This window comes from Dipteris shenzhenensis, chromosome 3 (genome assembly GCF_047967505.1).
Source record: "Dipteris shenzhenensis isolate YYH24624 ecotype China chromosome 3, Dip_SZ_1.0, whole genome shotgun sequence".
Lineage (NCBI taxonomy): Eukaryota > Viridiplantae > Streptophyta > Polypodiopsida > Gleicheniales > Dipteridaceae > Dipteris > Dipteris shenzhenensis.
This window is the reverse complement of record NC_141598.1, coordinates 53842908-53855768: the sequence shown is the minus strand read 5'-3', so window position 1 is coordinate 53855768 and position 12861 is coordinate 53842908.

Sequence of the window (12861 nt, the reverse complement as noted above, 5' to 3'; positions counted from 1 at the left end):
CCACTTATGATAGTGGAAAGACAAGTTGTGTGCATCATTGGAAATGGCTATGCATGTGACATAGTGGGAGTAGGTGACATAAAGTTTTCTTTTGCAAATGGGTCTGCATTTGTTTTGAAACATGTGAAACATGTGCCTAAGTTGACCAAGAGTCTTATTTCAGTGGGTCAGCTAGATGATGCTGGTTTTCACAACACCACTTTTGGCTTTTAGAGTTGGAAAATTCAAAAGGGTTGTATGCTTTTGGCCAGGGGTACCAAGTGTGGGACTTTGTATCCCTTACATGTATCAGGGGTATTTGATCATGTTGTTGCAATAACCGAGCAGCCAAGCACTTCTTTGTGGCATTGCAGGTTGGGGCACATGAGCCAGAATGGAATGAAACTCTTATGCCATTTGGGCTATGTACCGCATTTAAGTTTCTCTGATTTTGAATTTTGTGAGCACTGTCTCTATGGGAAGCAGACTAAATCAGCCCATAAAAGAAGGGGAAAGAAAGAGTTTGAAAAGCTTGATTTGGTGCATTCAGACGTATGTGGTCCCATGCCTACACTGTCATTAGGCGGGGCTGAATACTATGTGACATTCATTGATGATGCAACCAGGAAAGTGTGGGCTTTATGCTATAACTCGGAAGAGTGATGTGTTCCAGGTATTTCAGAAATGGCTGGCCTTGGTTGAGAATCAGTCAGGTAGAACGCCTAAATGCCTACGGACTGACAATGGTGGAGAGTATCTCTCTCATGACTTTCAGCATTTCTGTGATACATGTGGGATTAAGAGGGAGCTCACATCCCCTCGTACTCCAGAGCAAAATCCAGTTGCAGAAAAGATGAGCTGTACCATTCAAGAAAGGTTGCAATGCATGCTTTCCAATGCAAGTCTTTCTGGTGGTTTTTGGGCTGAGGCAATGAAGACTGCAGTGCATGTGATCAATAGATCACCTAGTAAGAGTTTGGATGGTGGTATTCCTGAAGAGGCATGGAGTGGCAAGAAGCCCTCTTACTCTCATTTGCGTATATTTGGGTGTGAGGCATATGCACATGTGCCAAAAGAGCTTTGAAAGAAGCTAGATCCTAAGTCTAGGAAATGCATCTTTCTGGGTTATGGTGAAAGTGGAGAGATGGGCTATCATCTCTGGGATCCAAAAGCAAAGAAGATCATATGTAGCCATGATGTAGTCTTCAATGAGAAGAAGATGCATAAGGCACCCATGAGGGATGTGGAAATGAGGAGAATCACTTTCTAGGATGTGAATCCACCTACATATGCTGATAGACAGCAAGCTGTCCATGCACCAAATGTGCAAGAAATGGTACCACCAAATACTCCCACAAGTATACAATCAAGGGTAGATAATGGATCATCTATTGGTGGAAATGATGAGCCAAATGTGGCTGATATGTAGGTGGGACAGCAAGCTGAAATGCCCTTGAGAAGATCATCTAGAGTGTCTAGGCCGCCTGATAGGTTTGTTCTAGGGGTAGACTATGTGATGCTTACTGATTTCGAGGAGCCTTCTTGCTATAGAGAGTCTATGATGCACAAGGATTAATGCAAGTGGGAGTATGCTATGCAATCAAAGATGAGTTCACTTATGAAGAATAAGACTTGGGACTTGGTTTCTTTGCCACATGGAAAGAAAGCATTGCCATGTAAATGGGTCTACAAAATGAAGGTCACAAGTGATGATGTGCCTAGGTACAAGGCTCATTTGGTTGCTAAAGGGTTCAAGCAAGAGAAGGGTGTGGACTTTGATGAGATATTCTCTCCAGTTGTGAAGATGACCACACTTAGATGCATGCTTGGACTAGTGGCAACAGAGGATGTGGAGCTTATGCAGATGGATGTCAAGACAGCTTTCTTGCATGGGGATTTGCATGAGGAAATTTACATGGTGCAGCAGGAAGGCTTTAAAGAAAAGGGCAAAGAGCATTTAGTTTACAAGCTGAAGAAGAGTCTCTATGGTCTTAAGCAAGCGCCTAGAGAATGGTATCAGAAGTTTGATGCTTTCATTCGGTCCCAGGGTTTTAGAAGGAGTGAAATTGATCACTGCCTCTACACTAAAAGAGCTAAGGATAATAGCCTGATAATCTTGGCACTATATGTGGATGATACGCTATTGGCTAGCAAGAATACTTATGAGCTAGATGCATTAAAGGCCAAGTTGCATGAGGCCTTTTATATGAAGGATTTGGGACTTGCAGGTCATATTCTTGGTATGCGCATCACGTGTGATCGGAGTAGGAAACACAAAAAGAGTATGTTACAAAAGTATTGTGTTTCAATATAGAGGGGGGGAAGGTAGTGAGTACTCCATTGCCTCCATATGTGAAACTGAGTCATACAGATAGTCCCAAATCAAATGAGGAAAGGGCCATGATGGCCAAGGTTCCTTATGCATCAGCAGTTGGGAGTCTTATGTATGCTATGATAGCTACTACACCAGACATTGCATTTGCAGTGGGAGTTGTTAGCCGGTATATGGCTAATCCAGGAAAGAGGCATTGGGAGGTAGTTAAGTGCATCATGAGGTACATAAAGGGTACCAAGGAGATGTGCATTTGCTTTGGTAGAGGAGACATGCGTGTACTTGGGTACACAGATTCAGACTATGCAAGGCATGTGGATAGTAGGAGATCTACTTCTGGTTATGTGTTCACCTTTGTAGGTGGTGCAGTGTTGTGGATGTCTCGCGCACAGAAGTGCGTTGCTTTGTCTACCACAGAGGCTGAGTATGTTGCAACCACAGAGGGTTGCAAGGAGGCTATATGGCTTGATCGGCTAGTGGGAGATTTGGGGATTCATACAGGTGTACCGACATTGCATAGTGATTCCATGAGTGCTATTCAGCTAGTACGGAATCCGGTCTTTCATGCAAAGACCAAACACATTGAGGTCAGGTACCATTTCATCAGGGAGGTACTTGAGGACAAGTGCATAGAGCTTGTTAAGGTTCATACAGATGATAACCCTACAGATACGCTGACGAAGAGTCTACCTAGTCAGCGGTTTGAGAATTGTCGTGTATTGATGGGCATTGGATAGTATGCTCACTAGTTGTTCTCCCTTAAAGGCACATTGTCCTTTAAGTGGGAGGTTGTGGGGGTTAAAGGTCACTGTGCCTTTACCCCGGTTATGTACAATACTCAAAGACATATATAAATGAATGAAAAAGATGATTAGGGTGTTCTGCACCAACTAAAAATTGTGTGGCTCTCTGTTTCTCTCTCTCCCTCTTCCATTCTTGCTTCCGTTGAGAGCACTCTCAGGTGAAAAGTAGTTGGTTTTCATGTTTTGGAGAGGTATGAGTAGAGAAAAAGTGAGTGAGAAGAGAGAAAGGTAGTCATTTCAGATTATTTATAGATGCTTTTTGAGGTTTCTAGGTTAAAAATCTAGGAAAATGTAGAGGTGATCATTAGTAAACTTTGTATGTTGTCCAATCCTTAGAGAAAATTTGAAAGTGATAATTTCTTGGTCTTGGAAATGACAAACAGTCCTCTTTTTGAAGAAAACACTCTATTTTGCTTCAAAGTTGCTTGCTTTTTATTGTTTGATGTTTGTAAATAGAAAGACAAAGTATGCCCCAAGCACTCTGAACCCTACACAGGAGCCATAGAAGTTTAGAAATCTCTAAAAATTATGTGGCTACATAGTCTAAAGAAGACATACTAGATTAATTCTAACACATTAGGTTATTTTTAACCCAAAGTACATTGAATATAGAGGATACACATCGGGTTAATTTTAACCCAACATCACTGAATTATGAACCAGTGCATGCTAAATTAATTTAGGCATGCTAGGCTAGCTTTGACCATTTGACACCCTAACACCTGACAAGATTTTCCAACTGGCCATCCAAAATAGGAGTCAAACCATAACCCAGTGCACGTGGAGTTATTAGCCTAGCACATGTTGGATTCCCTAACCCAATGCACGCTGCATTAGCTGGACCCCATTGTAGGACTTGGACCTTGAACTGAATTTTTCTATCTTGATCATTAAGTGATCCACTATCCACCACTGAGTATTCACCAACCCCCTAGAATCACTAAACTAAAACTCAAAATTTTTTATCAAAGGGGTGAAATATATGATTCATAAAATTAATCACTTTGGAAGGCTTATGGTAAACTAGCCAACCATCAAACAAGTCCCAAGCACCAAAAATTAACATTTGGACCCTCTAAATCAGCTCAAAATAGCCACTATAGTCAATTAAATGTAACCCAACACACACTGCATTATAACCCAGTGCATGTTGAATTATTAACCCAACATACATTGGGATAGTAACCCAATGCATGTTGGATCAACCCACTTGACTGGTAGTAACAATTTGATTGGACTGATAGGGCTTGCCAAGTGCTCATTTGCATTTATCCACCACCTACATGCACATAAGGACTAGAAGGGTTCTTGCATTTGAACTTAAACCAGACGATAGTGCTACCAACAATATCTTGTCTAGCCAAGTACCTAGCTTAGCATCAGTTCTATTTGAGAATTCAATATTGAGCTTACACTCCATACACAGACCATCCCAAGAAGATAGTTCTAGCTCACAAGATTCCATGAGTTTTGATTGAGAGAGGGGTGAAAACCCAAATCTTGGAGCCTCCATGGCCCCTAATTCCAGCTCAGTTTGGCCCCATTCCCCCACTCCTTCTATCGTAGCCTCTTGGCTTTGAGAATTGTTTTCCAATATGATGGGAAGATTTGTGCTGTTAGAACCGGTTGAGATGGTGAACTCATTTTCTAGGCAAAATCAAGTGCCAAAGGAGTTGCAAGGCTCAACCCAACCAACCATGACCGAGGCTATGTAGTGTGCACCAATTCCCACATATCAATGAGTAGTTCAGCCATATAGTGATACCTTGAGCCAAGGATGCCAAGTAATTATCGGCCACAAAATCCTATGGGACAACTAGATGAGCAAGTTGATGAACCTAGGGAAGACACATTGCCTAGAATGTCGACTTCCGAACCCAACATCATATCCAATTTGGGGGAGAATTTTAGATAACACTCCTTATTCAGTGAGACTGCTCCTTATAGACAAGTTCCCAATCCAAGTGTGCTTATGCCTAGGCCACCACCAGTGCAGTCGGTATGACCAAGCCTGCCATGCATGCCAACTCTAGGACCTAGTGGGTCAACAACCACCAACCCTACCTTTTTCCAATCTATGACTTGTTATAATCCTCCTATAGTACAACCCACTTATGGGACAATGCCTCCCCCACTAGATAAATCCTCTAGCACCACAAGGAGTGCTTACCAACGAAGCCATGACGATCCTAGTGCAAGCACTATGAAGGGGGGCTATGCCACTGACATTTTTTGGAAGGGATAACTAACTCCTCTAGGAGTTAGCTAGTCACAATCACCAGACTCATCATGAAATTCTTAGGTGAAGGAGATCTAGTGTCCCATGTGGATATATTTGAGATATCATGAAATTCTTAGGTGAAGGAGACCCAGTGTCCCATGTGGAGATATTTGAGCAGATTTGTGAAACGTTTGGGGACATTGGGGACCTAGATAAGGTCAATGCTTTTGGGTTGAGCCTAGATGGAAAGGCAAGTAAATGGTATAGGGCTCTAAATCTCAAACAGAAAATCAATTAGGACACACTACTAAGATTCCTAGTGGTCCCAAATGGGCCCCCATTAACCAATTATACAAAGTCAAGAAGGAGACTAAGTCCCTTCACGACTACATTGCCCAAATTAAGCACTTGAACTCAAAATGTAAACCACATGAGGGGATGAGCAATGCTCACTATCTTGCCATGATTCCTTATAGTATTGTGGGACTCCAAGCTCCATGACCATCTCTTTGTGATGATGAATACCACATCATGTGAGTTGTGCAACAAGACTGTTATACGGTTTTAGGTGACAATATGGAGGAGAAAGCCCAAGGAGAGAAGTCAATTACCTAACAAAGGTAAATGCTGCCACGTGAAAACACCATTATCCACTACCGTTTATGGAGCATGTGCTAGAGAGGGTGGTAGGTAAATAAGCCTACAACTTTTTGGATAGATTCTTTGGTTACAATTAAGTATCCAAAGCCTCGACATCAACACAAAACATCATTTGCCATAGATTGGAGAAACTATGCTTCATGGGTGATGTTGTTTAGTTTCACTAATGCTCTTGCAACATTCCAGAGGATGATGCTTATAGCCTTTAAAGAATTATTCCTCAATGATCTGGGCAATCACTCAACATGGGATGGCTACCTTGGATATTTAAAGCTAGTCTTCGAGAGGTGTCGTGTGTATAGAATCATCCTTAACCCCCTCAAATGCCAATTTGGGTGAAACATAGGGCAATACTAGGACCTGTTGTATCCAAGATGGAACCTCCATGGAGTATAACAAGATTAAGATCACTTTGGAACTACCACCCCCCCCACCCCCCACATATGCCAAGGGTGTACAAAGCTTTAGTAGGCATACAGACTATTATATAATATTTATCAATCGCTATGCCAAGATTGCTCACCCCTTGTATAAGCTTCTTATTGTATTTATGTGGACTGAGGAATGCCAAGCCTCATTTGAGACTCTTAAACATGCATTGGCTTTAGCTCCAATAGCATGCACTAGATTGGGATTTAACATTCCATGTGCATACAAATGCCTTAAAGTTTGCAGTAGGTTGCATGTCGGTGCAGTTAGGTGAATTTAATTTGGATTACCCTATATATTTTGCAAGTCACTGACTTAACAATTCCAAAATTAATTACACAACCAAAAAGATAAAGGCCTTGCCATGGTTTACGCTGTGAAGATTTGTTGGCAAACAAATTTGCGTTCTTTATAGACTATCAAGCAATTCTTTATTTAGTAAACAAACCCTATATGACTAGATCATCACATGGTGAATGGTTATATTATTAGAGTTTTATTTCACCATCTGTGATTTGCAAAGTAAGAAACTGTTTTATGTTGGACCATATGTCTAGGACACCCAATTGAGAGCCAACAATTGGCCTTGACAATGATCTCCTAGATGCCACATTACTCCTTATTGATTTAATACCAGAATGGGATTAGGACGTTGGCCACTTTTTGGCCAATGGGTTTTCGCAAGACAATGCCCTCAACATGGATAGGGCCCCCAAAAAAAAAAGGATATAGTGCTATATCAATTGATTTCCAGTCAACTATACCAAATTGGAAAATATGGCACCATGCACCATTTTGTTCATGAGGATGAATTTATCAAGGTGTTGGAAGAAGCCCACCCTGGAATATCAGGAGGGCATTTCAAAGGAGAAATCACGGCCCACAAGGTATTATAATTTGGGTTATGGTGGCCCACACTTTTGCAAATGCGACCAAATTCACTAAACATTGCAACCCATGCCAAAGAGCATCCATCCCTTGAAAGATTACATGCCCTTGATAGGAATTCTCACAAATCAACCCTTTGAGAAATGGGGTATTGATTTTATTGGACCCATAAGTCCAGTAGCCAAAGGGACACAAGCCAAATACATTATCATGGCAACTAACTACTTTACCAAGTGGGCAGAAGCTAGGGAAACTAGGAAAGGTAATGCTAAGGAAACAATTAAGTTATGTACGATAATGTTATATCATGCTTCAGCCTTCCCTTGGAAATAGTTAGTGATCAAGGGACCCACTTCATCAATGAGACTATACAAATCCTTATGACTGACTATGGAGATTGTTCATAGAAAAACAACTCCCTATTACCCTAGAGCAAATGGCCAAGCCAAGAGTTCCAATAAGACCCTATGCAATACCATGACATGCACAGCTGAAGCCAGCCAAAATGACTGGAAGCATAAGCTCACCACTACATTGTGGACATATCATACCACTTATAAGGTTGCTACAACTAATTGCACCCAGTTTAGTCTTGCTTGCAGGGCAGAGGTGGTAATGCCCATGGAGTACATAGTGCTTAGCCTAAGGGTGGCAACTCAAGAAAGACTATCTAAAGAGGCCATTCCCAAAAGATTAATACAGGCTGAAATGCTTGACAAGACTATCTAAAGAGGCCATTCCCAAAAGATTAATACAAGCTGAAATGCTTGACAAGACGAAGCTTAGGGATGTATTCAACATGATGGTTGATATATTATGAAGAAAACATTCATTTGACTACAACCTTAAAAACAAGGACCTTAGTAAAGGCGACCTTGCATTATGATATAGTGTAAGGAATACCAAATGGAAATTGAATCATCGCAATGGGGCCCGGGGGTCCATACCAAGTTGTGGAAATTATGGGCCATAAGAAATATGCCGAATCTCAACACTTGATGGAGTTGAATTAGAAGAAAGTTGAATTGAAAGGATATATCAACTGCACTAAGCTTAAATGATCTTATGGCCCTCTGACTCAACAAACCCTTCAAGCTATCCATAGGGAGAAGAGCTTAAAATAGCGGTTGCTCAAATGAAAAGATGAGCAATAGAAGAGGCCCGAGCCTGACATGCAAAACTTAAATAGAAAGGCCTCATGAAAATTTTCCACCTTAGAATAGGCAGACAACCTTGATGATCTAACACTTGGCCTTGCTAAGTTGCCAATTAAGTTGCAGGGTGGTAGCCAAGTAGTATATTCCATCGAAGCCTTGGTGGATTCCGAAGCAAGCCACAACTTTATCTCATAGGAGGTATGGGAACAATTATTAGAGATACCCTTTAAACCTAGTATTGCCAAAGTACAAGCTATTAATTGTCAAGGAACGCCTGCAATTGGTTATTTTAATATTGAAGCAACTATGAATAACCATAGAATGACATAATGACCACAAGCACAATCAACGAATAGGTTGTTTTGGGAAGAGAATGGTGATTTCTTGTCATTTTGGGAAGAGAATAGGATATTCTAGAAAGAGTATGGTGCTTCCGTGTCAACTGCCAAATTTATTGGCATGAGAGAACGGAAACCTTGACAAGTGCTAGTCACACATAAGTGGTGCCTCTATGGCACAAGGACTAGAACAAGGGGCTAGATCCAGTAGTTCTGTAGCGGCTCTCTTGCCACCATCTTCCTTCATACCTAAGGATGTTGCTGATCCCTATTGAGAGTTGTGGTGCCATGTGCACATGAATTAGAGGCTAAGGTATGATATAGGAAAGAATCAAAGTAGCCACCCTAGGATGTGGACTACATGATGTGGAGATGTGGATTGAGGACATCCACAAGGAGAGATGTGGATGAAAGGATCCCACATGGTTGACTATTCAAAGGGCACTCTCTATATAAGAGGCCTATCATGTATTGTTGAGTACAATAGAAGAAATGCACATTCACTCAAGATTTTGTTTATGAGTCCAAGGTAATCTATCTTGGAACCTAATTGACTTAAGGTACATCACTCTCTTCGTTATGTCTCCGCATAGGTTCCATCCACCTTAGAGCGCTCTATCGATCCTGAGGCACACATGTTTTGACATGGTATCAGAGCTTAGGTCTAGTCTCCTAGATTAGTTGTAGGCTTGCTTTAGGAGCACATGTTTTCTCCTAGGTTAGTTTTAGTTTTAGATAGAGAGAGATTTCTATCCATGTCTTTTCCATTCATTCTCATTTGTGAGATATTTACTTCTTATTACGCGAGAGAGAGAGAGAGAGAGAGAGAGAGAGAGAGAGAGAGAGAAAGGCTTGTGAGATTGTTATTTGAGTTCATTGAGATTCTTTCCTTTGAGAGAATTCTATGTTAGAGACGGTTCTGAAAGAATAGAGAACTCTTTGAGAGACTTCAGGACGACTGTCCAAAACAAAGGATTCATCAACAAGAAAAAGCCCACAATGGAGCAACCCAATAGCGAGTAGACTGGCAACCCAGCTCTTCATCAATTTATCAAGAAGCTCTAATGACCTTAATGTTGCACGAGATTCTCTGAACGGACCTGCTACCCTATGCCTCAACAACCAGCCTCAATGATGATGCCTCAATGAGGACATACTTAGTAAATGAGACCCCTGCTCAAAGTTACATAGCAGCAGTAAAACTGCATCTCCAACAGACAACGAGCGATGGGATGAAACGGGTGATTCTGGAGTTGCTTGGGATTTTAGCTTGCGAAAGCTTTGTCTATTGTTGCTAGCTATGGTGCTGTCTCGCAGGTGCTATTCAGTGCAGCTCGGAGGAAGGAAGGAAACTACAGGATTCTATCAATGCTCTTATCTACCCGCCACTGACGGCCTTATCAATCATCATCTTCCATGGTCTGTAGAACTACCTCTACACATAGCTAAAACACCTCCAAGCCTCACGGGTTGCTCCACCGACAACAGCAATAGCGACTAGATCTCCACCAATGGACCTGCAAATGGTTGACCCCTACGATGACAAATGCCATCAGGTACGAGCAGGTTCCAACAACACCAACCCAGCAGGAAATTCAAACACGGTATAGCTTCCACGACTACCCAGTAGGACTCGCCAATGTTGCCTCCAGTAACGCCCATGCTCTGATCACCATCGTTGCAACAGCCTTCGACGCCTTCCAATGATTTAGCTGCATAAAAGTGAGACCAGTAACTCTCGTGGCAGCTTGCATGCAATGAACAATCGCCCACGAACCTCAGCTTCCCTTCAGTGCCCACGACCCTCCATTGATGAGCCACCCTAAATGCTTTTGTTTTACTCTCCTTCTATTGGAGCACGTCTCGACTGACAGCTTCCAAAATTTCCTTCAACAGCAGCTAAGGTTCCAATAGCATCAACGATCTACTTCGACGACTCGGCAGCGACCCTGCAACAACGTCCAAACAAGACCATCTGATTGCGGATTATCTCCAACGACTCCTTTTGCCAGCAGATCCTCACAGCTCTCTGCCAGCGCAACCCCAACCCCGATCTGCAGCAGCTAGCAACTCCAGCATCATTTGCGACACAAATAAGAGGTCCGGGCTTGTTCATCAAGGGAAGTTCAACAATGGAAAGCACGTTGCTGTCAACAGACTATCGCCAACATCTCGTCAAGGAGCAATTGAGTTCCTAAATGAGCTGCTGTGACTTCTTGCGCCATCCACAAGCTGAGGATGAGGCAAAAACGGCTCAGGCAACGATCTCTGCAAACACCCCTACGGGCGACACCAGCATGGCCAGGCAAAGGTCACAAAGTTATAGACCTTAGGACACGTGGAATTTCCACATCATCATCCACGTGGCAGATAAGAATTGACCAGGGTTATTGAAAGCACCCAAGGTTCAGTTTATGGTTAGGTTGAATTGCATGGTTTAGTGGGACCATGGTTAAGTTAATCTAGAATTGGGTTAACTAACTTGGGTTAGAAGGTTGCCAAGGGTCTGGTTCACTTAACCCACCATGGTTAGAGTTAGGGTTAGTTATGCCACATCAGCATGCACAGTCAGCAGTGTCTTCTAAGCACGCAGTCTCTTGTTAAGCACAGTTTGAATTCTACATGTGAATCCCTATGCCACATCATCAAGGCCCCTCTTCTTCGCAAAACCTTCGACAAGGCATAACTTTCAATCCAGGAGGAATTTGCACACACTCCAAAAAGAAAAAGTGATCATCTTTTCGAGCTCTATGCCTGTTAGATCAGAATCATTGTTAGCAATTAGACACTGCCAATATTGAAAGAAATCAATTGGTAAGACCTTTGCAACAAATGACAAATCAAAGCATGGTTGCACACATCGATGTCATAAGCATGCCAAAAGCACTAGTGCATGAGATGACCATAGCACAAAGAATGGCATCCACACATAAAGCATTAAGGCACATGGAAGAACAAAGCATCATGCATCAAGCTACATCAAGTAAAGATGTGAACGCCATCGACATCAAGCATTGAGAAGCAACAACCTTGCCACCTTCAGACCATATGTTTGTAAATCAAACCTGGCCACCTGAGAATAGCCATGTAAGCATCCAGGGGAGGATGTGATCTTGTAATACCCACACTTGACCACGTTAAGTAGCAATGTATGCACTAAGGGGAGGTTATGGAATGTAACTCACATCTGACCACCTTGCAGTAGCCAAACGATCATGGCACCAAGGGGAGGTGTTGAGAGTTGTGGTGCCATGTGCATATGAATTAGAGGCTAAGGTATGGTATAGGAAAGAATCAAAGTAGCCACCCTAGGATGTGGACTACATGATGTGGAGATGTGGATTGAGGACTCCACAAGGAGAGATGTGGATGAAAGGATCCCACATGGTTGACTATTCAAAGGGCACACTCTATATAAGAGGCCTATCATGTATTGTTGAGTACAATAGAAGAAATGCACATTCACTCAAGACTCTGTTTATGAGTTCAAGGTAATCTATCTTGAAACCTAATTGACTTTAGGTACATGTCACGAGCACTCTCTTCGTTATGTCTCCACATAGGTTCCATCCACCTTAGAGCGCTCTATCGATCCTGAGGCACACATCTTTTGACAATCCCTTCTCATCAAAGGCCCCCCTTCAACCAAAACAACCATGAGTAAAGCAAGTATGGAGGAGGAAAGACCAAAGACAAACCACCACATGCATTGCAAGATGCCACACACCCTATCTTCCTCTCGGCAATGTGCCTCACCAAGGACCCATCCTAAAAAGAATCAAAAAGCATCTCTGCATGGCCCAAGCAACAATGCAAGTCTCATTGGATTCCCAAGGCATTACTATAAGCCCGAGCGTAATATGAGGGCAACTAATGAATATGGCTACCAAAGCCTCGCTCTTATACCCCTCATCAAGTACCATTCAGGAAAAGGTCCACCTTGACCACAACAACTAGCATGGAAGCTCAAGCAAAAATGGCCACCTATGACTTGGATTATGAGGGCACTTGCAGTAGTCCCATAAGAGCAGGCTTCCCAGAAAGAGGCAGCCCC